At 48.6% G+C, this 27,792-nt stretch overlaps 1 protein-coding gene across 3 annotated transcripts in view; it reads left to right on the top strand.

Annotated features, from left to right (window-relative positions):
* The window catches only part of MYO1C (myosin IC), a 112,215-nt gene that overhangs the window by 13,058 nt on the left and 71,365 nt on the right, over positions 1-27,792 (top strand). Inside the window, exon 1 of one of the 3 annotated variants that reach the window (XM_075904491.2) lies at positions 5,383-5,538. The exons of the other annotated variants lie outside the window; for them this stretch is intronic. The gene's annotated coding sequence lies outside the window, so the exon portion shown is untranslated. Of the gene's footprint in view, positions 1-5,382; positions 5,539-27,792 lie in introns of those variants that run through there. 3 annotated transcript variants of the gene reach the window in all.

The raw sequence follows: 27,792 nt of genomic DNA, 5'->3' as shown, positions 1-27,792 counted from the left end.
TTTGTAAGTTCCCATTTGAGCCTCTGGATTTTGCAGTGTCATGCTGCAGTCATTAATCCTTAAAGGGTGTTAGTCTCAGAGTTTTCCACAGAAGCGATGAGGAGTCCTGTGGCACCTTATAGACTAACTGAAGTGTAGGAGCATAAGCTTTCGTGGGCAAAGACCCACTTCGTCAGATGCATGTAGTGGAAATTTCCAGAGGCAGGAATAAATATGCAGGCCAGGATCAGGCTGGAGATGACCAGGTGGATCCAATCAAGGAGGATGAGGCCTGGTCATCTCCAGCCTGATCCTGGCCTGCATATTTATTCCTGCCTCTGGAAATTTCCACTACATGCATCTGACGAAGTGGGTCTTTGCCCACGAAAGCTTATGCTCCTACACTTCAGTTAGTCTATAAGGTGCCACAGGACTCCTCATCGCTTCTGCAGATTCAGACTAACACGGCTACCCCTCTGATACAGTTTTCCACAGTTATCCTTTGATGTTTCTCAGGCTTCCTATTGTTATCTCTTGTTTGTTGTCTCCCTGTGGGGGTGTCTGCCTGTCTCCAAGATTTGTCAATTCTGCTAGCTTGTTTAGCATTGCACACAATGGATGTTTCCTGATTGTTTCAAAGTTTCTAACTTCTTTTTTACTATCTGGATTTTCGTGATAAGTTCAGGGTAAGCCTAAAAGTATGTACACATCCTCCACTCACGCCACTTTGACAGAGAATTTCAGCCAGGTTTACATTTTAGAAAGGATGACAAAGTTACTAAAGAAATAACATAAGACCAGTACACAGCTTAGTTTGCAATGCAGAAAGTAGCATGACTTAATGTGTAATGTTAACAAGTAGAAAGACCTCATAGCAAACATTGTACTTATGTCATCATTATAACTGCCTCTGAAATTTCTACTACATGCATCGGACGAAGTGGTTCTTTGCCCATGAAAGCTTATGCTCCAGTAAATCTGTTAGTCTATGGTGCCACAGGACTCCTCACTGCTTTTGCAGATTCAGACTAACACAGCTACCCCTCTGATACTTGACATCATTATTATAGTCGTATTTATACTCACACTAAAATACATTTTGGCTATAGGGCCACTGGAAGAGCTCAACATGGAGACTTGTGCTTGTCAGGGGCTTTGACAGAGGATTGTAGTGGTCAGTGACGGCAGGGTTGCTGGATTGCTATCCAGGCCTGGTGCTTTGGGTCCTGCTAGGAATTGTGGCACTTGCAGTACGTTTACACGTCTATGTACCTTGAATATGGCTGTGCATTCTGCAGTGTGTTTTGAACTAAGGTAAATTTATTCTCCAAAAAGAGAGTGCCAAAACCAGTGTCTGATTTTTGTATATTTTTCTGAAGCAAAACTTAACACAGTGTACTTTGAATTTGAAGAGGCAGAAACATTTCTGTCCATTTTGTTGCCTAAATATAGTCTCTTGTGCCTACACATACACTGACCTATGAGAACCACGTTTGAGATATGTGAAGCCATGGTTTCCCTTGCTGTCCCCCAGCTTGGAGGGTTAGGGGTAAGGATATGTTCCATAATGCTATCTGGGATGCTGGCAGCAATGTTCCCTCTAGTCTTTTCCATTCACGAGCAGGGTTTTTTCATCCATGTGCGAAATATATTTTGATGTGCATGGAGGCATGCGCCGGTGTGCATGACCAATAGAAACACACAACCTGGATGTGGGCACTTTGCTCATCAGGTGGGAGGCACTTGACTGTCTCCCGAGTGGCAGCCCAAGTGCACAGATTATAGGGAATGTTGGTCAGGAGCTGCTAGTAGGGAGTTCTAAGAACTGCAAGTATCAGAGGGGTAGCCGTGTTAGTCTGAATCTGCAAAAGCGGCGAGGAGTCCTGTGGCACCGTATAGACTAACTGAAGTGTTGGAGCATAAGCTTTTGTGGGCAAAGACCCACTTCGTCAGATGCATGTAGTGGAAATTCCCAGAGGCAGGTATAAATATGCAGGCCAGAATCAGGCTAGAGATGACGAGGTGGATCCAATCAGGGAGGATGAGGCCCACTTCTAGTAGCTGGTCTGGAGGTGTGAATACCAAGAGAGGAGAAGCTGCTTTTGTAGTTAGCGAGCCATTCACTTTGTAGTTAGCTAACTACAAAAGCAGCTTCTCCTCTCTTGGTATTCACTCCTCCAAATCAGCTACTAGAAGTGGGCCTCATCCTCCCTGATTGGATCCACCTCGTCATCTCCAGCCTGATCCTGGCCTGCATATTTATACCTGCCTCTGGAAATTTCCACTACATGCATCTGTCGAAGTGGGCCTTTGCCCACGAAAGCTTATGCTCCAACACTTCGGTTAGTCTATAAGGTGCCACAGGACTCCTCGCCACTAAGAACTGCAGAGGGTGGTGAATTACACATCTGGGAATTGCACATCTGTAAGTAAACCAGGTCTGCAGCATTGGTGTTTGCAGCCTGAGAAGATCCATTATGTCCTGCTGCGTCTCCCTCTCCATTTCCATAGCCCGTTGGTCACCAACTGTTCATTCGTGATCAATTGGCCAATCCTGGAAACCTTCCCATTGGATTGTGATCTTTGGGCTACCACTAAGGTAGGTGCCCTGCCTGCCCTGGCCCAACGCCACCTCTGGAAGCAGCCAGCATACTCCATCGGTTTCAGAAGGAGGGACGAAGTTAGGGTTAGCTGCTCCTGCTTGCAAGCACCTCCCATTGGCCAGGAATGGGGATTCGTGGCCAATAGGAGCTACAGGAGCGGTGACTGCAAAAGAGTGGCAGTGCACAGTCAGGCCCTTTCTGAGAACAGCTGGGAGGCGGGGAGCCTGCCTTATCCTCTCCCCCCCCCCCCCCCGCCACCAACCAGCAGTGATGAACCATGATCACACTATCCCCCTTCCTGGATCTGCAGTCCAGAACCCCCTCCTGCACCCAGACTACCTTCCAGAGTTTGCATCCCTCACCTCTCCTGCACCTTTGCCTGAGGCTCAGCCCAGAGTCCCCTCCCACACTGCAACCCCATCTGTCCCAGCTCACACCCTGAAACTCACACCCCATTTCCCCACCCCAGGTCAGACGGTGAGTATGGGTGTGAGAGAACGAGCCACAAGGGAGGGAGAGAGGGTGTGAGCAGGATGGATTTTGGGGAAGGAGCAGGGGTGATCCTGGCTTGTCCTTAAATTCTAACAGGGATCTTGGGTATAAAGAGGTTGGAGAATACTGCTTTAGCCTCTCCCCTGTCTGCTGTCTCCGTCTCTCTGCCACATTGGCTTTCCAGGCCCTTTGTTTACAATCTGATGCAACGCTGGCTTGCAGGCATTCTGCAGGCACCCTGAAGCCACTGCAGCAACAGGTGCTGATACTAGTTTTCTCACAAAACTAGGTGACTGGGCAACAAAATAGCAAGTGAATTGAAATGGTGATAAATTACATTTCTTCTAGTGGCTTCAGTGAAGTTACACTAAAGCTTGCCTGGGCCCAGCAACTAATTTATCCTGCTGCTGATTCCTGCCTGACCCCGAATCGCTGAGGAGAAGTAGTAAAACTATTTTTTCCATCTCATTAGAAATTGTGTCTGTGCACTTCAGAATGAGAACACTTCCCAACAGAGGTGTTTCCAGTTAATAAGTTCATGGAGTTTATATTACCATCCTGCCATCAATTTCAACGGAAAGTGGGTCCCCATTATGCTAGATGCTTTGTAAATGCAGAAGGAGAAACTGTCCCTCGCCCAAAGAGTTTGCAGGAGTCTAATAGACAATGGAAAGCGGTGGAGGGAAGATACAGAGAGGGGAAGTGACTCTGAGGTCTGAGCCAGGAATAGAATCCAGGTCTCCTGACTCCCAGTCTTGTAGGGCATCTGCTGGAGCGGCCATACGTCTTCACTGCTTGTGTCTTGTGTGCAGGGGAAGTGAGGTGCCCAACACTGGCATGAATAGCAGGCTGAAGGTGGCCTTGGAGGCTAGATTAGACTAGTATAGTAACATCATCTGTAGGGAGCCGGGCTCTTTAGCTCTTGCTGCAGTTCTGTGAAAAGACCATTTAAAAATGACCGTTCTGCTAATTTTAAACCAAGCAAAAATAGCACAGTTGGCACCTCCCCTTTTAGGCTAGGTCTGTACTGCAGCCTTCTTCTGCAAACGCTTGGGTAAATGATGCGTGGAGTAGAATATTGCCATGCTTCATTTGCATAATTAGCATCAGTTTTTGCACAAGAGGCATTTTTTCGGGAAGAACAGCTCTTGCGCAAGAGGGGGTTTTTGTGCAAAAATGGCTGCTAATTATGCAAATGAAGCACAGTGATACTCTATTCCATGCTTCATTTGCATAAGCTTTTGCGGAAGAAGGCTGCAGTATAGACATAGCCTTAGGGATTTGTTGGGTAGGGGCAACATGTGCGTGCCATGACAGTGGAGGCAGAATGAGGGTATGAGGGAGGCTGTGAGGACAGCAGAGTCAACAGTGTTACTGAGCATGCTCACTATAAGCCAAGCAGCAAATCAGGGCATGTGGAACCAATCCTAATTGCCCACCTCCGGTACGATTAAGTTGTTTAAACAAATATGTTGAAATTTTTGTGTTTCTGAAAACTGTAGGTACTGGGGGTACTGGTAATTTTTTTTAAAGGGGGTACTTTATAAAAAAAAAGGTTGAGAAACACACATCTAACAAACCCTTGTCTTAATCACCCTGGCTGTGTTTACATCGTTAAGATTTTGCACAAAATCTTGCTGCCTCTCTACATTGGCTGCGAGTATTTGTGCAAGAACACTGCTGTTGTAATGTACAAAATCAGTGCTTCTTGCACAAATACTCTGACGCTCCCGCTCAGGTATAAGTCCTCTTGCGCAAGAGAGCGTCTACACTGACATGGCTGCTTTTGCGCAAAGGCACGTGCCAGTGTAGACGCTCTTTTGCCCAAATACTTTTAACGGAAAAGCTCTTCTGTTAAATCATGCCCGTGTAGACTCAGCCCGAGCACCTGCTTACACAGCGCCCAAGGCGCAGCTGGAGGCAGCACAAGCTCTATTGTGCCATGTCTACACGGGCGGGTTCTGGTGCCAGAACCTGCAGCGCGTGCACGCTGTCCGCCCGCTCGTGCCCGGTTGGGAGGAGGGCCCAGGGCGCCTCGCACAAGGGCCCCGCTCTGCCCCAAGCGGTGGAACCCGCCTGGGGTTCTAGCGCCAGACAGCCCTGGGGCTAAGCCGGCCCGTGCTGGTCCCCGGGCCTCCAGCGCGCCGCGAGGACGCGCACAGCCCGTGGCCCGGCGGGGCGGGGGCAACGCACGTGCGCTGGGAGGGCGCAGGTGCGCGCTCGCGGCTCCGGCCCTTGCGACGGGAAGTGGCGCGAGCGGGGCGGGCCGCGCATGCGGGGAAGCGGCGCCGAGGGGGCGGGGCCCAGCCGGGCAGGAACGGCCCGGCCCGAGTGAGGGCAGCGGCTTCGCCGCGCGCTCCCCGCATGCGCGGCCCGGGCGCGCAGGCGCGTGGGGGTCGGACAGGCTCGCGGGGACCCGCCACTCCGGACGCTGCTTCCCGCGCGGGGCGGGCCGGTCGCACAGGTGAGGGGCGGCGGCCACAGACCGGGGGGGCCGCTTCGTACGGACCCCCCCGCGGGGAACCGGCCCGGGGCGCTGCAGGGACCCGCCGGCCAAACGCGGCGCGGGGGGGCGAGACGGGGGCGGCCCCGGCCAGTCAGAGAGCGCCCCGGGCCCGCGTGAGCGTGAGACTGAGTGTGAGTGTGACTGTGTGTGTGAGTGTGACTGTGTGTGTGAGTGTGACACTGAGTGTGTGTGAGTGTGAGTGAGTGTGACACTGTGTGTGTGTGTGTGTGACACTGTGTGTGTGAGTGTGACACTTGAGTGTGTGTGACACTGTGTGTGTGTGTGACACTGTGTGTGAGTGTGACACTGAGTGTGTGTGTGTGACACTGTGTGTGTGACACTGAGTGTGTGTGTGTGTGTGAGTGTGAGTGAGTGTGACACTGAGTGTGAGTGAGTGTGACACTGAGTGTGTGTGAGTGTGACACTGAGTGTGTGTGAGTGTGACACTGAGTGTGAGTGTGACTGTGTGTGTGAGTGTGTGTGAGTGTGACACTGAGTGTGTGTGAGTGTGAGTGAGTGTGACACTGTGTGTGTGTGACACTGAGTGTGTGTGTGTGTGACACTGTGTGTGTGTGTGTGTGTGACACTGTGTGAGTGTGACACTTGAGTGTGTGTGACACTGTGTGTGTGTGTGTGACACTGTGTGTGAGTGTGACACTGAGTGTGTGTGTGTGTGACACTGTGTGTGTGACACTGAGTGTGTGTGTGTGTGTGTGAGTGAGTGTGACACTGTGTGTGTGTGAGTGTGACACTGTGTGTGTGTGAGTGTGACACTGTGAGTGTGTGTGTGACACTGTGTGTGTGAGTGTGTGTGAGTGTGACACTGAGTGTGTGTGAGTGTGAGTGAGTGTGACACTGTGTGTGACACTGTGTGTGAGTGTGACACTGAGTGTGTGTGTGACACTGTGTGTGTGAGTGTGTGAGTGTGTGTGAGTGTGACACTGAGTGTGTGTGTGTGTGAGTGTGTGAGTGTGTGTGAGTGTGACACTGAGTGTGTGTGTGTGTGACACTGTGTGTGACACTGTGTGTGAGTGTGTGTGTGTGACACTGTGTGAGTGTGTGTGAGACACTGAGTGTGACACTGAGTGTGACAGTGTGAGTGTGACACTGTGAGTGTGACACTGTGACTGTGTGTGTGTGTGTGTGTGACTGTGTGTCCATGTATATGTGTGGCTGCCTGTGTGTGTTTGTGAGTGTCTCTATGTACGTACACACACCTGAGCAGGAGCAGGTGTGCACAGTGCTTGGGTCAGGCACACTTGGACTTGCTCTTGTGCTTTAGAAATAGGAGCTCTTGGCAGCTAGGAAGCAAAATGGGGAGGTAACTTCCTGTAGCTCAGGAGAGCGCTGGCTCTCCCCCTGCCCATTGAACATCCCCCCCCCCCCCCCCCCCCGGGGAAAACTTCCCACCAGCTATTCCCCAAGAGGAGAAGGCTTTGCTGGAGTCTTTAAAACTCCAGTATAGACTTGTTAAAAACCATCTCCGCGCTGATCTACCTCAGCAGAATATGTCCCTTCATAATCGCCAAACTTTTTCACTCCATAATGTTACGAGTTGCATTATTATTCTGTTTGTATTGTAGCACCCTACGTTGTTTTAATTAAAACAAAGTGAAGCCCCCAAGAAGACTGACTAACCTTAGATCCCCAAAATGTCCCCAAGAGGACTGACCAAACCTAAGTTCTTTGGGAGGACAGTGTGAGTTTTAGATAACATGTTAATAAGATCATCTAGAGTGATGATTAAGAGAAGGATGTGGCTGGATGCAGAAGAAAGAAGCTGATTGTGCCTTTGCTATAGTAGAGGTGGTAATTGTATGTAATTTTAAACGTAGTTTTATTTCTTATTATCCTAAAGAATATGAGTATGTATCTATTTTAGGTACATATTTGGCTCCTATTGTGTGCCTTAGTGCTTGTCTACACTGCTAAGTTTAAAGTACAGGCATGGCAGCAGTTTTAGGCAGCGGTTTATTCATGGTACCAGCAGAGACCTTGTAACCCATCTGCATGAGGAGAGCAGCTAAGCAGTTCTGGAAGCCAGTGTTCCCTATGAGCTGAGCACTTGGGCAGTTGCCCAGGAGAGATTCAGGTGCTGCCCAGGTGATTAGCAGAGCACCCAGAGCGAGCAGCATGTGTTTCTATTGGTGGTGCATGTCTGCACATGCCTCAGTGCCCATAACATGTCTTTTGCACACAGATGGGAAAAAATTAGAACATTGCTGGGAGCATGTAATATTGGTGCTTTCCAGCGCTTTTACTTGCTGCACTCAGGGTGTGTTTGTTTTTTCACACCCCCAAAGGAGGAAGTTACAGCGCAGTAAAGTGGCAGTGTAGATAAGCCCTCGCTGATAAAATGCTCTTTTCGGGATGTCTCTTAGACTATGTTGGAATAATAATAGTCTGCTCTTATTTAGCAGTTTGCATACCCAGAACTCAAAGCACTGTACAAAGGAGGGTTGGCCTGGAATGGTACCACTCTCATTTCTGTGCTGCTGCCTCGAGAGCTGAGCTCTCAGTCAGCAGCTGCCACTCTCTGGCCACCCAGTTCATGATATTGCCACCCTTACTTCTGCGCTGCTGCTGGCAGGGTGCTGCCTTTAGAACTGGGTGCCTGGCTAACAGCTGCTGCTCTCTGCACACCTCAGAGGACACCGCAGAAGTAATGGTGACACAAGACACCTAAAATAACCATTAACCCCCTGCAACTCTTTTTGAATCTGGAAACTCCAGTATGAGAAACTCTGGTCTCTCCCTTGAAATCTGTACCGTATAGGGTAAAAGCACAGAAAAGACTAGGTTTCATGGGAGAGAACAGATTTTATGGTCTGAGATGCTTTTTATAGGGCCGTGAATTTGTCAGGGCCCTAGTCATAATCCCACGTAAGTGAGTGTGATTATTTTTAATAGTAATTAAAGAAAGTATCTGACTAATCTGTAGAAAGGGTGCATCTTGTTTTAATGATTTGAATCTTCTTCCCAGAATCTTGCCTGCAGTTAGTTTGTATTTTTCGCGAGTTTACAAAAGGAAATGGAGCCCGGGGTTTGCTGTGGACCGTGCTGCGATATTATAGTTAATGTAAGGCTTTGGTTGGAGGTGGGCAACTCCCTCTATCACTGCAGCAACATGACACAAGCTTTTAGTTTTCAGTAGCTTTAGACTGACTCAGTAAAGTTCTCAGACTGATGGGACAAGCGGTTTTTCTAGAAGTATGCATAGCACCAGAGAAATCTGGACAGAGAGAGATTGTTCTCTCACCTAGATGAGCTAGTGTTTGGCTATTTTTTTCCTCTCACAGCATCACACTCTTATGTTATGGAGTATTGGGACCACCCTCACTGTGCCTCAGTAACTGGACTGATTGATCCTCCTGGCTCTGCCTGCCGTAGGGCATCCCGGAATGCATTGTCTGGGTTCTCAGGGCAATTTTTCCTTTGTTGAGGCAATGTGGGATAGACGCCCAGACTCGCTGACACAACAGAGCAGGTGTAAATATGAAAAGTCTGGCAAAGTTTGAGTTGTGACAGAAGCTACTGGCGGACAGAACTCGAGCAGTCTTTGTTGTAACCGAGTCACATGTATCATGTTCTGGTGGCAAAAAAACCCTTAATATTTTGCCCTATGTATTTCACAGATATGAGCTACGTTGATCACTCAGTCAGTAACACTTGCTCTGTTGCAGTTCACAAGTCTGGTCCGAGAGGTGCGCAAAGAGGGCAGTGGGGCCCAGTGATTTAAAAGGGCCTGGAGCTCCCGGCCACTGCTACAGTAATTGTGGCAGCAGCCAGGACCCTCAGGCCCTTTTATATTGCTGCCAGAGCCCTGCGTGGCATGCTCCAGTTGTCCCTGAAAGGCTGGTGGGAGAAGCTAGCTCTAGCCATGACCCTTCCGGGGCTATGGAACTAGGCCCCTTTCCACTTTGCCCAGGGGCCTGGCAAGTCTCTCTGATGTGGTTCACTGTTATCTTCCCTGGACCAAACTCATCTGCCAGAGAGTGGTAGTCGGTCTCCAGCGTGCTAGGAAACACTTTTGCGCACAAAGACGGCTATCGTAGGTAGCTGTCCTGTGAGACAGCTGCTCCTTTCATTTGGAAGTGCACTTGGCAGTTGACAAACGTCCAAGCCAGTAACTATCAGTTTGGACTTCACAACAGCTCAGTCTGGGTCATTCTCTGCCCTCCCCGTAGTTCAATTCAGCAACCTGGAGCAGTTGTCTTTGCCTTCTTGTCAAATGGCACCTTGGAGTACTCTGGGGTGTTGCTTTCTGCCCTGCTTGGCTTGTAGGCACAAACAGCAAGGAGGTGGAGGAAGCAGCAGCTTGCAGTGGCTGGAAGGCGTCCATCATATAAGAGACATTGTGACTTCTGTGGCAAAGGAATTCCCTAATCTTAGGCAGAAAGTAGATGTTGCCTGGAAAAAAATGAATACATTGTTCTTGGCATGGGCAGCTGCTGCTGAGCACTGCAAACATTTTTCTTAGGAAAACAGGCAGAATGCTAGGAGTCAAGACAAAAACAGGTATGATGACAGACAACCTGCTGTTTGGACACATGCTGAATCTTATATCCTAAAAAGAGCAGAGTTATCAAAAATAACAGAGCTTGAAAGCAGCATGTATCCTAAGGCTTCACCTGACTTTAACATTCATTGTATTCTTTATTTCCATCCACTAAGAATTTTACAGTTGTCTTTGGAGTTTTTGTGTCCACCTTATCTTTAACTTAAACAGGACATTTCTGTCAAAGAAGGAAGTGTATGCACTGATGCATTACAATAGCAGAGAGCTTGCCAGGATAGACGAGTATGAAAATTCAGATGTTTGACCTTTACTGGTATGATTATCATCCAGAGTTTATAAATGTAGATGTCAGTTTCCTATAGAAAAATAGTGAAACCCTGGTCTGTTTAACCGCCTAAGAAGTGAAATTCTGTTCAATAGCAGCAAACCAGAGAAATAGAAGAAAATTCTTTTCTGCTCTGAAATATTTGTGTAGTGCAATGAGGTTTTTTTTAAACTTGCTAACAGTTACTAGTAGATCTTAATGTACATTTTGCACTGAGTCATTGTTTACTCAGGGAAATTCCTTTCAGCAGCCAGACTTGTTTAATTTTCCTAACTAAAATGTCCGATTCCACAAATTACAGGACACCATTTTATAATCAACTTTCTGTTTAAAATCGGTAATTAATATATATTTGAAATACTAAACAATGGGGCATTACAAGCTATATTTCTGGGTTGCAGTTTCTAGTTGTAGCAATTGTTGCTTTGCCCAACAAGGCAGTTTTGAAAAGAAAAATATAATTGTGCTGTCAGAGGTATTAAAGGTAATTAGAGAATTCCCACAGAATCCTATAAATTAGACACAGAAAAACCTTGTTCTGTCTGCTGATCTCTCCAGGCGTCAGTAGCAAGTTGTCTTCTGTTCCAAACATCTTGCAGACGGTTCAGAATTGCTGCTTCTGTGTGCTGGGAGGGGAAGCAATGCCTTCAGATCCGCCTGCCAAAACTTGTGTCTCTCACTTAGAACTTGGATGGCAATACAGACAACTCCTTGCCTTCATTTTCTGCAGACAGTGAAGGTTAGCAGAGAGAGCTTTATTTTTTTTTCTCAACTGTTTGTCATTTTGTTAGCACAGTATTCTCTTTAGAGAGCACGTTTCCCCCTTGCACCCATTCTGTTTATCAAGGGCATAATGATATAAAACAGATATCTTTCAATGCACTATACAGATGTTGCCCAGTGAATGCAATCCCCGTGAGGTAGGAGATTCAGAATAATAGGACATTTGAAAACGTTTATAAAGGTAACCTTCCATTACAGATTTCTTTTGTCTCACCTTCCAAAAGGACGAAAAATGTATTACATGTTTCTCTGCCTGACAGATTTTTTGAGGAAAACTAACACAGTAATGTTGCAAGACATTATGGTATTCCCCAGGCCTTAGAATGGGAATGAGAGAGCAGCGTAGTAAGGGATTAGAGTTTCTCAGAGACAGTTCAAAAGTTCTAAGACTATATGAATTGAACTCGAATTTAAACTTTAAATCATGCCTGAAGTAAAGTCAGGTTGTGTTTTGAAACTTTGCTTGTGTGGGAAAAGCTTGATCATACTCCAAAAAAAAAAAAAAAAAAGGTCTTGAAGACATTGTGGATAGTTCTCTGAAAACATCTGCTCAATATGCAGCATCTATCGAAAAAGTTTAACAGGACGCTAAGAACATTAGGGAAGGGATAGGTAATAAAATAGAAAATACTACAGTGTTACTATAAATCCATGGTACACCCACATCTTGAATAGTGTGTATGGTGGTTGTCGCTCATCTAAAAAATTAGAATAATAGAATACTAGGACTGGAAGGGACCTCGAGAGGTCATCGAGTCCAGTCCCCTGCCCTCATGGCAGGACCAAATACTGACTTGTTAGATGTTCATCTAACTTACTCTTAAATATCTCCAGAGATGGAGATTCCACAACCCCCTAGGCAATTTATTCCAGTGCTTAACCACCCTGACAGGCAGCAACTTTTTCCTAATGTCCAACGTTAAACCTCCCTTGTTGCAGTTTAAGCCCATTGCTTCTTGCTCTGTCCTCAGAGGCCAAGATGAACAAGTTTTCTCCCTCCTCTTCATGACACCCTTTTAGATACCTGAAAACGGCTATCATGTCCCCCCTCAATCTTCTCTTTTCCAAACTAAACAAACCCAATTCTTTCAGCCTTCCCTCATAGGTCATGTTCTCTAGACCTGTAATCGTTCTTGTTGCTCTTCTCTGGACCCTCTCCAATTTCTCCACATCTTTCTTGAAATGCGGTGCCCAGAACTGGACACAGTACTCCAACTGAGGCCTAACCAGCGCAGAGTAGAGCAGAAGAATGACTTCTCATGTCTTGCTCACAACACACCTGTTAATGCATCCCAGAATCATGTTTGCTTTTTTTGCAATAGCATCACACTGTTGACTCATATTTAGCTTGTGGTCCACTATAGCCCCTAGATCCCTTTCTGCCGTACTCCTTCCTAGACAGTTGCTTCCCATTCTGTATGTGTGAAACTGATTGTTCCTTCCTTAGTGGAGCACTTTATGGGAAAAGGTGAATAAAAGAGAAACTAAAATGATTAAGTGGATGGAATAACTTGCATAAGATGGAAAATTAGAGAGTAGGACTGTTCAGCTTAGAAAAGATATGACTAAGGCGGAATATGATAGAGGCCTTTAAAATCACAGTGTGTAGACAGTGAATAGCATAGGGTTATTTCCTGTACTGCATTGCACAAGGACTAAGGGCCAGGTCACCTGTTGAAATTAACAGGCAGCAGGCTTAAAACAACCAATGGAAATAGTTCTTCATACACTGCATAGTCAGCCTCTTGAACTCCTTGCCATGGCCTGTTGGGAAGACCAAAAGTATAACTGAGTTTTAAAAAATAAAGTTATGTATGTTCCTGGAGGGTAGGTCTGTCTGTCAGTGGCTATTCTCCAGGATGGAGACGGATGCAAGTCCATGCGCCATGTGTCCTTAACTCCGACTCCCAGAAGCTGGGATGAGATGACGGGATGGATCACTCAAAATTGCCCTATTCTGTTTGTTCCCTCTGAAGCATCTGGCACTGGCCATTGTCAGAAACAGGCTTCTGGGCTAGACAGACCATTGCTCTGCCCCAGCATGGCTGGTCTTATGTGCAACTGATTGTTCCTTGTGTGTCCCAGTCAGAGTTGCTTGCTTTCCTGACAAAACAGGGCTTGCCACTTAGTATTCCTATCGGCTAAGTTGGCTCTGCAGTGCTGTGGGAGTGTGAGCAGGATCCTTTTCTAGCTCACATGTAATCAGCAGAATTGTTACTTTTTCATTTCAGGGCCAGATTCTGCCCTGGTGCCCGTCTGTACAATGTCCTCATGTAGTGATACCACACTCCCTGTGAGAAAGTTGGGGAATGCAGGCTCTGCTACTTGAAGGGATGTGTCAGAGTATGTGACTGTACCCAGTAGCCCTCAGATGCGTCATGGTTTTGCTGCCTTTGTTTCAGCTGTTTGTGGTTCTGGTACATAGTCAGTTAAGGAAAATAGTTCCTTAGGTTACCTGAAATCTGTGTCCAGATGAGGACTGGCGCAGTCTCTTTCATTTAGTTGTCATTTGCCTTCATTTTCTTAAAGGCCACTGCCAGGATGATCTGCAAGCTTGCTGCTGCAGTGACTGTGGAGAGAGTGCGGGGAGCAGATAAAACTGGGAGCAGATTGAAGGGTCTGGTTTGGCGCCTTCGAGGCATTTCTCAGGGTCAGGGGAAGCGTGGAGCGCCTTGGGAGTCTGAAGTTATTGTGATGAAAGATGTAGAGAGAAGAGCGTTGCTGGCGCTGGTGATGTGAATGGCCAATTGGGCAGTGCAAGCAGGTCTAGGGCCTGGGCCCATGCACTAGAAATGGGGTCGGGTATATTTCAGAAAGCGGGGGGGGGGAGGCGGCGCTGTCTCTAGGGGGGTGTTTGGGGCCCAGGTCTACCCTTCCCACTGCCCTCCTCTTCCCACTCCAGGTCTGCCCCACTTCTGTCTACCCCTGCTTTGCCCCTTCCCACTCCCATTGCACCCCTGCCCTCAAGGCCCCCGGCGCAGCGTGACTTGGGATTAGCAGGGGCCTGGCTCCGGCAGGAGGAGTCAGCCACCTCAGTGTTGAGAAGTGAAGTGACTGGGCCCCAGCCCAGTGCGCTCCACTGAGCCAGGTTCCCAGCTGCGTTGCTTGGGGGTGTGCAGCAGGCTGGGCCCAAGGTGCTCCACTGCCCATGGCTCCCACCACCACTGGCGAGTGCAGGGTGGGCCTGGCCCATGGGGCCCCCAGAGCGCAGGGCCCCGGGGGCTGTCCAGTGGACGGGAAGGCTCTTTGTGGGAGTGTGCATGTGTATATACCACGATCAGATAATGTATATGATTGATCTTCTGGTGTTGGAGCTATGGAACCATGTCATTTCTAACATTTTTTCTGGGAGACAGCTGGGAGGAGAAGGCATGGGTCAGTCACGTCTCTGGCATGGGTCAGTCATGTCCTGGGGGGTTGTGGATGATTTTAAATCACACACTTCAGTTTTCAAGGTCTTGAAAGTTTGGGGGTTCAGCTAAGCAGCCATAACCCCTGGATGTCCTGTACCTTTCCAAATAACCATCCCTTCCCCCACACAGTGCCCACCTTTAGAGGTCTGTTGTGGGGATGCATCCCCCATTCTCTCTCGCCAGGTGTTATCGGGGGTGTTTTCCGTACACGCTTGGCGTCGTGAAGAAATGGCTCCCTGTCTTTCCCCAGTCTCCATAGAAAGGGTGGGCGGGTGGGTGCCCATAGCACTTACTGTGTGTTTAAACGTTGATGGCCGAGGCCCTGGGAAGGGCATTGGGGTAAGACTAGTAGAGGGGCTGAGGCTGCATGGGTGGATACATGGGCTTACAGCCCGGTAACTAGGGATCACTGAACCTGGCCGTCTGCTTAAAACGCAAGTGCTGATTCAGCCGTTGTCTGGACTGCGACCATATTTCAGATTGAGGGTTTGTTTATTCCCTCTTATAAAGTAAAACCTCCAAGTGTCTGCTTCAGCAGCCTTAGCTCGGGCTCTGAGTAGAAGTGCTCCTGCAGCCTCCACACCCTGGAGAAGGCGCTCAGACTGGTTTCCTACCCTAGTAATTCCCCAGGCTGTGGAAGTTGAGACCATCAGGCGACTGTGCTCTCCCTGGATTGCCTGTTGCATATAAAAGGAATCCTGGGAATGTGGAGGACTCCCCGTCTGACTTCTCCTCTGTTTGCTCTTTCTTCCCTTCCCCCTCCGATGTACAGTGCTGGAGGGGAGGCAGAGCGGGCTGGGATACCAAGTCAAAGGGAGGAATTTCTGAACACACAGAAAACGCCCATCAGCTTACTGTGCTTTGCTGCTCCTCCCCATTGTGGAAAGTATGATTAAAGTCAGCCTCCCTCCCAGACTGCAGGAACCATGCTGCCAGATTCCCGTCATTCCATGCTGCTGAGACAAGCTAGAAATGGGGGCCATCGGCTCCCTCTGTAAGCCAAAGGCTGCGTCTGTCTAGACCTCCCCCCGGCTAGTTCTGCTGGTGGGGCACTCGTGTGAGTAAGGCACTAGCAGCCACTGGTCTAGACAGTGGGGCAGTACAAATGTCAGGTGCCAATGCCATATGTACTGCTGCTGCTCTTCCTGCCGGTCGGTCCTGGTCAGCCAGTGGGGGAGGCACTTGTCTCTCTCTACAACATCTGGGTGTGTCCAAACCTTGCTGCTGCTTCCTTCAGAAAACATCCGTAGCACTCCTTTGTTTTTTGTCTAGTCGTCCTCCCTGACACCCGCCTTGCCTCTCCAATCCACACCGAGTGCACCTGCGGAGACCCCTCTGGCACGGGACTCGGCTTTCCCCTCTGAGTCCTTCTGCTGGCTTCCCGTCTCAAGTACAAGCTTCTTGTCCTCCCCTTTGAGGCCTTTCACGTCTCTGTGTTCACTCCTGCCGCTCATCCCATCACCTCTCCTGCCTCCCCGTCTCATCCTGCCCATTTGCCTCACCAGCGTCTGTGCCCAGTGTGCCTGGCACTCGGGCTCTGGGCTTCTCTGCCCGGCCCGGCCAGCGGATGGTGCTGTGAGCAGCAGTGGGGAGAACCAGGCTTTGCTTATAGTGCTGTCAGGAGAACTTGCTCCAGGTTGTTGATATAAAATTGTTTGTTTAATGGTAACTGTATTCTTCCCGCCCCACCCTTCCTAGCAGCTTCTCCTCTTCCATTGCAAGCGATGTGAGGAAGGGAAACGGTTCCTCAGTGCTGTAGGGTCCCGTCCCGATCCTATTGGAGATTGATGCTTGCAGTATAAATCTTCACTGTTAAATAGATGAGCTGCAACATTGCGTTACACACACGTTTTAACACGAGCCCATTGTCGGTTTAACGAAGCACTCGAAGTCGTTCATCCAGACCTAGGAAACGACGGGCAGAAATTGAACGGTCTCCCCCTGAAGCAGCACCTCTCTGTTGTGCTCCCTGTCAGCCGTGCCTTGCCAGCCCTGCGCCGGCTGCAGAGGGTGTACACGAATACATTTGCTCTTCTGTAGGACCACAGGGAAATGTACCAGAGTCAAGTACGCGCCAGCCTCACTAGTCCAGGAACACCTGTGGCATGGGCCCTGGCAGGCAGAGGGCAAAGCAGCTCTGTGTACTGCCACTCCCCCCGCCCCCCAGCTGGGGGAACAGCAACTTAGCAAAGCGCTTCCCCTGGATCTTTTCCCCACCGCTCTGCGGCAGCAGGGAGCGTAGAGCTGTGTGTTCACCCAGGAGCAGGGTGCCAGGTAAGTGTCCCACCACGAAACCCCTCACTCCCAGACCCTGCAGTGCCCTCCCTGGCTTGGCAAATTCTTTAACCCTGTTTCCCTGGGTTGCCAGATTAAAGAGGTTGAAGTGTATTTACAAAGTACTTTATAAATATGTAAGTATCACAATACCATGTCGTAGGGAAGCAATATTATCCCTGTCTTAAGAGTAGGGGAGATGCGCAGAGGTTAAGTGATAGAGCCCAAGATATCACAGCATGTCAATAGCAGAGCAGGGAGGAGCATCCAGGAGTCCTTACTTAGTCCTCTGGTCCGACTACTAGATTCTACTATGACTTCCCTCTCCCCTGCTAATACCTGAGGAAGCGTGCCCTCTGGAAGCATCGGGTGAGGACATGCAGCTGGTGAGAATTCTGAAGGGGAGACCAGCACCGTGGGGAGCAGCTGTCATGTCCAGTGCTTAGTCTTGCCTGACTGAAGTCAATGGCAGGCTGAGAACAGCCATACTGGGTCCATCTCGCCCGGTGCGCTGCCTTCTGGCAGTGGTCTACGCCAGACCCTTCGGTGGGGATGACAAGAATGTTGACGTCAGTGAGGCGAGGTGAGACTCGGTCTTGAACTTGGGCAGTTGTCATCTTGCACCCTCCTCCATCTCATGGAGAGCTTATCTGTGTGTCTGTCCATCCAGGGACTCCGCCTAAACAGTTCAGAGCTAGGGCCACCACATCCGTATACAGCTTCCTAAGCAAGGGCAGGGGCTGGACAAGGGGATGTGCCTGGAATGGGATTGCTTCTCATCAAACCACACAGAAAAGACAGAATCACCAGGCGGAGGTGAAAGGGGCTGTCTCTGGGGATGTGGGTCCCCCCATGCGGGCCTAACCCAGGCCCAAGCCTTCCCGCCCTGGGGTGCCCTTTACAGAGGGCAGGAAGGAGGGTGGAACCTCCCCCCATTCATATGGGAGCATTGCTGGCTGTTTCCCTTCACCAGGGAGCGAGGGGAAAGTGCACAGTTTTTTGCATTTCTCACTCTGGCTGGGGAGCACAGAGGGCAGAGAAACCTGGACCTACTGCATCCAGGGGACATGCACCCCTCCCCTGGCTATGCCCTGCAGCGGCCATGGGGAGGCATTTCTCAGGAACTTGGGGGAATGAGGCTAATCAATGGGGCACAGTCATTCCAGGGTACAAAATATATTGGAAGGACAGAACAGGTTGTGCTGGGGGGAGTGGCACTACATGTGAAAGAGAGTGCAGAAACAAACAAAGTAAAAGTATGAAATGAACCAAACTATTCCACAGAATCCTTCTGGGTAGCAATTCTGTGCTCTAATAAGAACATAGCAGCAGGGATCTGTTACAGACCACCTGACCAGGATGGTGAGTGACTGAAATGCTACGGGAGACTAGAGACACTTGCAAATAAAACTCAGTGGGGGATTTCAACAGTTGACTGGGTCCATGTCACCTCAGGATGGCACGCAGAAAGAAAGGTTTGTTGACACCTTAAATGACGACAGCTTGGAGCAGCAGGTTCTGGAGCCTACAAGAGGAGAGGCAATTCTTGATTTAGTGCTAAGTGGAGCACAGGATCTGTTCCGACAGGTGAATTTAGCTCCTTTGCTTAGTAACGGTGATGATAATATAATTACATTTGACCTCCCTGTGGCGGGGAAAAGAGCCCAACACTGTGTACTGAATTTCAGAAAGGGGGACTACACAAACATGAGGGGATTAGTTAAGGAGACATTAAAAGGTACAGTGCCAAAAGTGAGATCGCTGCAAGCTGCTTGGAAACTTTATCAAGGTACCATAATAGAGGCTCTGCTTAACCGTATACCCCAAACAAAACCTAGTAAAAGACCCAAACAAGTGCCACTGTGGCTAAACGTCCAAGTGAAAAACCAGTGAAAGGCTAAAAGGAATCCGTTAAAATGTGACCGTTAAATCCTAACCAGGAAAATAGAAAGGAGCATAAACAACTATGTCAAAAGCAGGAAGCCTGCTAAATAGTCACTGTCTGGTCGGGAGCACTGAAGGATAAGGCCTTTGTGGAGAAACTAAATGAATTCTTTGCATGGGTCTGCACGTCTCAGAATGATTTTGGAAATCTCGGAGTCATTTTTTTAGATGACAAATTGGGGAACTCTCCCAGATTTGGGGTGTCAGTAGAGGAAGTTTTGGAACACATTGATAAACAAAACTAGTAAGTCACTAGGACCAGATGGCAATCGCCCAGGAGTTCTGAAGGAACTCAAATATGAAATTGCAGAACTAACAACTGTGGTTTGTAACCTGTCGTTTAAATCTGCTTCCGTATCAAGTGACTGCAGAACAGCTAATGTAATGCCAACGTTTAAAAAGGGCTCCAGAGGTGATCTCTGAAATTACAGAGCAGTAAACCTGACTTCAGTACCAGACAAATGGCGGAAACTATAGCAATGAACGGTGTTGTCAGACACACAGGTGAACATACTTTTTTGAGGAAGAGTCAACATCACTTTGGAAAGGGAAATCGTCTCATCAGTCAATTAAAATTCTTTGCGGGGTCAACAAGCATGCTCATGGGGTAAGAGGGAAGGTCCTCTCATGGACTGGTGACTGGTTAACAGACAGGAGACAAAGGGTAGGAATAAAAGGTCAGTTTTCAGACTGGAGAGGTAACTAGTGGTGCTTCAGGGGTCTGTCCTGGGACCAGTCCTCATCAGCATATTCATAAATGATCAGGAAACGGGTACTGATGAGGATACAAAACTGCCCAAGATAGTTAAGCTCCAAGCAGATTGCGATGAGTGTGCAAAGGTGCTCACAGAACTGGGCGATGGGGCAACAACATGTCAGATGAAATTCAGTTTTGATAAATGCGAAGTAACGCACGTTAGAAAACTTCCCAACTATACGTATAAAATGATGGGATCTAAATGAAGTGTTACCACTGGAGAGCGAGATCTTGGGGTCATTGTGGAGAGTTCTCTGAAAACATCTACTCAGCGTGCAGTGGCTGTCAAAAAAGTGAACAAAATGTTGGGACAGAAAATATCCTGTTGCCTCTCTGTAAATCCATGCTATGCCCACAGTGTGAACACTGTGCAGATTGGTCACCTCATCTCTTAAAAAGTTTATAGGATTGGAAAAGGTGAAGAGAAGGGTTACAGACATGATTGGGGTGTGGAACAGCTGCCCCATGAAGAGAGAGTAAGACTATGGAGAGTTTGGATAAATGACCAGAGAGGGGTTTAAAGGTATAGCTCGAGAATGCCGGGGGGTTATCAGGAAGGCAAAAGCGCAAGTGGAATTGCGACTGGCTAAGGATGGGAAGGGTAACAAGAAAGGTTTCTGCAGGCATGTTAACAAGGAGAAGGTGATCAGAGAGGGTGTGGGGCCCCTACTGGATGAAGGAGGTAACCTAGTGACAGATGATGTGGGGAAGGCTGAAGCACTCAATGCTTTCTTTGCCTCTGTATTCATGGACTAATGCACTGAGTGATGCAAGATGGGATGAAGATGGACAGCCCTTGGTGGGTAAAGAACAGGTTAGGAACTATTTTGAAAAGCTAAACGTACACAAATCCATGGGTCCGGACTTAGTGCATCCAAGGGTTCTGAGGGAGTTGGCAAATGTCATTGAGGAGCCTTTGGCCATTATCTTTGAAAAGTCGTGGAGATCAGGAGCGATTCTGGATGATTGGAAAAAGGCAAATATAGTGCCCATCTTCAAAAAAGGGAAGGAGGACGATCCAGGGAACTGTAGGCCAGTCAGTCTTACCTTGGCCCCTGGAAAAATCATGGAAGGGGTCCTTAAGGAATCCATTTTGAGACACTTGGATGAGAGGAAAGTGATTAGGAATAGTCAGCATGGATTCACAAAGGGCAAGTTGTGCCTGACCAATCTGATTAGCTTCTATGATGAGGTAACTGGCTCTGTAGACATGAGTAAGTCAGTGGATGTGATCTACCTTGACTTTAGCAAGGCTTTTGATACCGTCTCCCACAATGTTCTTGCCAGCAAGTTAAGGGAATGTGGATTGGATAAATGGATGGTGAGATGGATAGAAAGCTGGCTAGAAGGCCAGGCCCAGCGGGTAGTGAGCAACAGCTCGATGTCAGGATGGCGGTCGGTTTCTAGCGGAGTGCCCCAAGGTTCGGTTCTAGAACCAGTTTTGTTCAATATCTTTATTAATGACCTGGATGAGGGGATGGATTGCACCCTCAGCAAGTTTGCAGATGACACTAAGCTGGGGGAGAGGTAGATACGCTTGAGGGCAGAGATAGGGTCCAAAGTGACTTAGACAAATTGGAGGATTGGGCCACAAGAAATCTGATGAGGTTCAAGAAGGACAAGTGCAAAGTCCTGGAATGGGTTACCTAAGGAAGTAGTAGAGTCTACATTCCTAGAGGTATTTAAGTCTTGGCTTGACAAAGCCCTGGCTGGGTTGATTTAGTTGTGATTGGTCCTGCCTAGGGCAGGGGGCTGGACTTGATGACCTCCTGAGGTCTCTTCCAGCTCTATGGTTCTCTGATTCTAGAACTTGTCGATTTTCCAAGCTGAAAACTAAAAGGGGATATGATAGGGGTTTATATAAAATCATGATGGTAGAGAAAATAGATAAGGAAGTGGTGTTTATTCTGTTTCATAACACAAGAACTAGTGGTCACCACATTAAATTAATGGGCCACAGGTTTAAAGCAAACAAAAGGAAGTATCTTTTATACAATGTACGTCTACTTGTGGATCTCCTTGCCAGATGATGTTTTGAACCTTATAACAGGGTTCAGAAAAGAGTTAGATGAATTCATGGAGGTTAGGTTCATCAGGGCTTGGGGAGGGGTTCAGGACTGTGGGTTGAGATGCAGAGGCGGTATGGGATGAGGGCTGGGCCATGGCCACTTCCAGGCCTCGGAAGAATGATCTTTCTGTGCTGCTGCCTTGAGCCCCTTACACTGGGCTTTCTGGGAAGTTGCGCAGTTGCACAGCTTAGGGGGAACTTGCTTGCTTTCTTGTCAAGTATCTAAAAGGGTGTCACAGGGAAAAGGGGGGGAAATTGTTCTACTTGGCCTCTGAGAACAGGACAAGAAGCAATGGGCTTAAACTGCAGTGAGGGAGGGTTAGGTTGGACATTAGGCAAAACTTCCTACCTGTCAGGGTGGTTAAACACGGGCTACGTCTAGGCTGGCATGATTTTCCAGAAATGCTTTTAATGGAAAAGAGCGTCTAGATTGGCAGGACGCTTTTCTGGAAAAGCACTTTTTGCGGAAAAGCGTCCGTGACCGATCTAGACGCGCTTTTGCGCCAAAAAGCCCCAATTGCCATTTTCGCGATCGGGGCTTTTTTGCGCAAAACAAATCTCAGCTGTGTACACTGGCACTTTTGCACAAATGGGACTTTTGCCCAAACGGGAGCAGCATAGTATTTCCGCAAGACGCACTGATTTCTTACCGTAGGAAGTCAGTGCTTTTGCGGAAATTCAAGCAGCCAGTGTAGACAGCTGGCAAGTTTTTCCGGAAAAGCGGCTGATTTTCTGGAAAAACTGGCCAGTCTAGACACGGCCTTCGATAAATTGCCTGGGGAGGTTGTTGAATCCCCATCTCTGGAGATATTTAAGGACAGGTGAGACAGACACCTGCCAGGGATGGTCTAGACCAGGGCTGCTCAACAAGCGGCCCGCGGGCCACATGCAGCCCACAGCCTGTTTGGATTTACACAGGGCTCAGCCCGCAGGTGGGATCCTTTGAACACGGCCTCCACTGGGAACTTGCTCCATAATGGCGAGTCAATATAATAGTGGTCTGTTGACATGTGTTTTAGTAGTTCAATTCCTGGACTGTCATTGCTCATTCAAAGTGCTGTCATATGGGTGGGAATCGGGTAACGGTTGCATTTTATTAATATCAGCAGAACTGACTTAAATGGGGCCTGCGTGTTGTGTCGTCTTGCCTTAATCTTTGTATTCATGCCCCTCCGTGTAAAAGAAGCTATTTGCATATATTTGAATATATATTTGCATGTACATGCGACCACACTTAAGTTGCGGCCCTTGGCATGTGCTGTGAGTATCACTGTGGCCCCTGGGGCTTCCCAAGTTGAGTAGCCCTGATCTAGACGGTGCTTGGTGCTGTTGTGCAGGCAGGGGACTGGACTTGATGACCTCTCAACGTCCCTTCCAGTCCTAGTGTTCTAGGATTCTGTCTGCATGAGTGCTTTCTGCACAGCAAGCCAGTGTGTAAATCTGCTGTGTTCCAGGGTGTTGTGCACTAAGACTGTAGCTGCACAGCAGCGTTATTTCGGAATAACTGACCTTATTCTGAAATACCAAAGAGCGGGTCATTTTGAAATACTGTCGAGCTGGAGGACTTCTTACTCCGACTCCTATAACCCTCATTTTCTGAGGAGTAAGGCAAGTCAAAGGAACAGTGTTCTTCCTTTGACTTCCTGCTGTGCAGACAGCGCCAAAAGCCGAATTAAGCTATTTCGACATCAGCTACGCAATTTACGTACCCCAGGTTGCATAGCTTAATTCGCCTTTTGCCCTGCTAACGTGCCCTAACTGCAGTAAGTCAAAGCACGCTGCCCCCGATGTGGGATCTAAACCTGACGCTGGCAGCGTTATTAGATGTGCTCCCCAGGACTTAATTATCTTCCACAGGGACGGAGTGGTCACAGCAGGTTCCTCCCTTATCTGCACTTGGCTCTGATGCAGGGCTTTGAGCTTTCTTTGTCACGGGACACACATTTTCCGAACTGGAAATTCAGCAACTTCGTCCAAATAAAAAACCAACCAACCCATTTTAATTATTTAATGGAAGGAAATCGGTTTGTTCTGCAGCATTTGATACTTATTTCTTATCTCAAATTCTGTTTGTTTTATGCTGCCCCCACTTGTTCATTGCACGAAAGAGTTTTGTAATAGACAAGACACAACTGGATTAATGAAGCTGTCCAGGAGAAGCTGAGCAGCTGGGTAGGGGCCAGTTATGTCTTTTGGCACCCTGAAAGGTGCAGAAGACAGCTTGATATTCTGGGTTAAGCCCAGCAGTTGGCTGTCTCCCAGGGATCCATGACCAAATAGATAAGAGTGCTGACTTTTTAACTAGTGCTCTCTGGCTTTCGGGCTTAACCCACTGAAATGAGAGGCAGCTCACGGCTCAGATTTAGTGTGGCCGACTGGCTGCAGTTATAGGCAGACAACGACTCTCAGTTCATGTTTCCTTTGGAATCAGAACTGGATAGAAACATTTAAAAGAAAAAGCTGAGCTCCCGCATCACAGCTTTGCATCAAGAGACTTTATCCACAGCAAACTGTGTGTCTGGGAAACTGCAGACTTTACCTGTGACACTTGGTTGGGGCAGTTAAGTTGATCTCTGCTTTCCCAGCTGCTGGTCTCGTGTTTGTTGATCTCTTGTTGTAGGCACAGCACAAATCTTTCATTTCTCCAGGAATTGACCTTCTGTAACTGAACAAACGATTTATTAACTGTCTCTTGAGACTCAGTACCAAGCATCAGTAGGGAAGGCGACAATTTTAGGGATCAGGACTAGAATTGGAACTTTGTACCAAACTGTCCCTGGATACACAAGAGGCTGCTTATCTGCACACTCTGTTCATTGTCAGTGCCCCGAGACTCTGTTTTTCTGAAATTAATTAGCTTTCACGTGCTATAGATTGCCGACAGCACCAGCAGGGCTTCCTTTTTTGAACTGCTTCATAATAGTTACACAGTGGCTATTGCTCAGTCGGCATCTAGATTTGGCTAGGGAAAATTGAGAACAGAGTATTATCCTCACATCTGGTTGGTGTGAGTTTTGGTCAAGATTCATGACTCTGTCATTCAGAATTCAAATAGGAAACTGCTCCCACACACAAATGTATAATAGGGCAAGCATTCAAGTGCCATTTAGAGGTCTTTAAGGACTATAGTGTCCTCAGTTGTAAGATGAACGTGAAACCTCAGGAAGGAAGTGCTAGATGAGCGGAAAGGTTCAAGACGTTTTTGAGAGCAGATGCTTTCCTAGGTGTGTAGCATTGTGACAGGGCTGTGGTTTGATTGCAGCAGTGGGTCAGGTTAAATGGAAATATAAAACGATCCTTTCTGCGGACTCTGACTTGGCCAGCCAAGGCGTGGCACATTCCAGTCAGACAGATGAACAGTCTGTATATTCCAAACATGACATAAAGCAGAGATTGTATCCCCAGAACTCGGTTCTGGTCAGCAAACATGTCGCTTACGCTAGTAGCCCATCCTCTCTGTTATAATTTGCTTATTATTGTGTATCCAAGATAATACATCAGCACGTGTTACGGCAGCAGGCCTAGGTTACAATGAAAAGTCTGTGGCCTTCTCCCAAGACAAAACACACATGGAACTTAAAACCCATCGCCAGGAATTATAGTGGGACATTCCTGTTCGATCATGTCCTGCAAAGCAGTGGTTTGTGGCCTGCGTTGTAGAAACTCCCTTTAATTTGCATGAACCAAAGGACAGTCTTTCTTTAATTGGACTTGTGGGCTGTGCTGCTCTTGTGACAGTCTGCGAGATGTGCGCTTTTTCCACCACAGTTATCGCTTCAGAGAGCCACTTGGTCTTGACATCTTTGTGAAATTTCCATAACTCTTTGTATAGCTGGTAGTAGCTGAACTGTTAACTGGCTTCACATCAGCCTGCAAATCATGAAATTAGGTGGAAGCAGGGAGTAAGGGAAGCTCTCGGCTGATCTAGTGCCAGCTCCGCCCATCAGGAGGTGCTGCAGGACATTGGTACCTTTCAGAGCCCTGGGGAGAAAAACAGCCATGGAGCGATGTTCTGCCCGTGTGTGTAAAGCAAACATGACAACACAGTGCGATAATGTGAGATTCCATTGTGCGTGTGGGCTCTCTCGCCTTTAAGTGCGTAGATAGGCAGGGAGGGACCATAGCCACTCTCGTCAGTTTATTCTCGTTTCCCTGTGCTGTTGTACCTGCGTTTGGACTGTGGGGTAGTGCTGCTTGCTCTGGGGAGGAGTGCTCATTGCATTCGAGACAGCTTCAATGGCCACCCAGGCTGCCTAACGGCCCCACGCCACCCTCTGCTGGCAGTGGGAGTTGCCGGATTACCCTGGGTTACCCTTCTAGCGGATAGCACAGTGTGCAGGACCCCATTCTGGGAATTGCTTCCCTTTTCACTGCTGTTTTATTGCAGAGAGTTTTAGTGCCGATCTGGCCTTATATAGTCATTTCCTATTATTAGAAACATTTCCCTGGGATCTTGTCGGGGGAGTAGCAGAGGGAAATCCTGTTTCCTTCATCTGAAATGCAGGGCTAGCAGCACTTTTCATACACTCCCTGTCTAATGCCCGCTGGATAGAAGGTTTAGTTGGAATTCAGTTTTTGACCCCAGTCTCTTTAAAGCTGTTCCCATGTTTAGAAAGCTAGAGCTCCTATTCCTGCAGGATTCTTCCACTCGGACACACATGCCGAAACCTGTGTGCGTCCTATAAAACGTGCCCAGTTCTCTTCAGCCAGCTCTTGTCTTTGGGTATCAAAGTCCTTTCCCAGGGATTTGGGAAGCTGGCTCACCTCTTCCTTGCCACAGGTGACACATGGCAAGCGAGGGAAGGGGGATCCGTGCAGGAAGCGAGTGAAGTCTGTAGCAGCCTTTGGAGAAAGAGGAGCTGCTTGGTAATGAGGAGGGAGTGGATTCTGCTGTGCCTGTGGAAAGAATGTGCTTTTAGAGAAGCCTTTGGCTGCAGGAAGCACTGACATATGCGCAGACCCTGGGCACTTAACTTTTCCTGTGAAAACATTTTTTCCCCATAAAAGGAAGATCAGGTCCTGCCACTGGGAGGGACCATTGAGAAAGTCACTTCTAAGGAATGCACACCAGCTGGATGGGTCAGACTGTTCGCTTAATGACTCTGAAATAATTCTGCTAGTACAGGTTGAACCTCCCAGGTTTGGCACCCTCCGGACCAGAGTGGTCCCGAACCAAGGAATTTGCCAGACCAAAGGAGGCCAATGCTGGCCCCTGGCTGCTGGCCCCAGGGCTCACGGTCTCTGCTCCCTTGGGGCGCATGTTTTGTTCTCATGGAGGTCAGTAGTTCTTGCTGCTCTGCCATCCATCTGGACAGGAGTGGTTTGAGGCTCAGGGCCGTATTGTGAGTTCCTGTTACCAGTCTGGGACACCTAACGTATGCAGGGCCGAGCATCTGAAGGATGCTTTTGGGGTGAAGAAGCCAGTTGCCTTCTCCAAAAGAATTCCTTGGCGTGGGAAGGGAGCGTCCCTTTTGCAGCCCTCCTAGCTGGGGCAGGGTGGTTCCGGTGGCATCCAGCCACATAGCTTTCAGATGACGGAATTCCCAGGTATGTGCCGGGGCAGCTGGGCACTTCCTGTTCTCGGGAGTTTCCTCGCCCTTGTTTTGAATGCGACTTATCAGCAGTGAGCAGAGCAGTCCCAGTGCTCTCGTCCAGGGCTGCAGTGAGTCACTGCTGAGCGGAGGGGCTTGGCGAAGTTGACCCACATCTCTGCCTTGGGGAGCTGCGGCGTCTGGGTCTGGGCCTGTCCTTGACCTCCACCTAGCTGGCAAGGAAGAAGCTGCTTGGGTTGCCCTGCAGCCGCACGGCTCAGGTGGGAATGTTTTAAACAGAAGGCGGGGGGTGGCTGTGTGTGCTGTCTGACCCCTCCTATGTCCCCACAGTGGGTCAGGACACTGCACCCCTCCCTCTAGCAGCTGCAGCTATCTAGCTCCGCAAGCAGGAGCATTGCCTCTTTTGTCCTGGTCAGGGCTTTGGCAGCTGCAGAGCGCTTGCTTGTGTGACCTAGAGGAGGTGCAGGCCAGTAGGATGGGGAAGATGTTAGTCTGAAGAATGTGGCCCATGGGTCAATGTGGCTTAACATCACCGCTCACCCTGGGCAGGCGCCGGTCTACCTGCTGTCTGGGGTCT

The sequence above is a fragment of the Pelodiscus sinensis genome, chromosome 21, assembly GCF_052426305.1.
Source record: "Pelodiscus sinensis isolate ZL-2025 chromosome 21, ASM5242630v1, whole genome shotgun sequence".
NCBI classification, from domain to species: domain Eukaryota; kingdom Metazoa; phylum Chordata; order Testudines; family Trionychidae; genus Pelodiscus; species Pelodiscus sinensis.
This window is presented reverse-complemented; position numbering and strand designations above follow the sequence as displayed.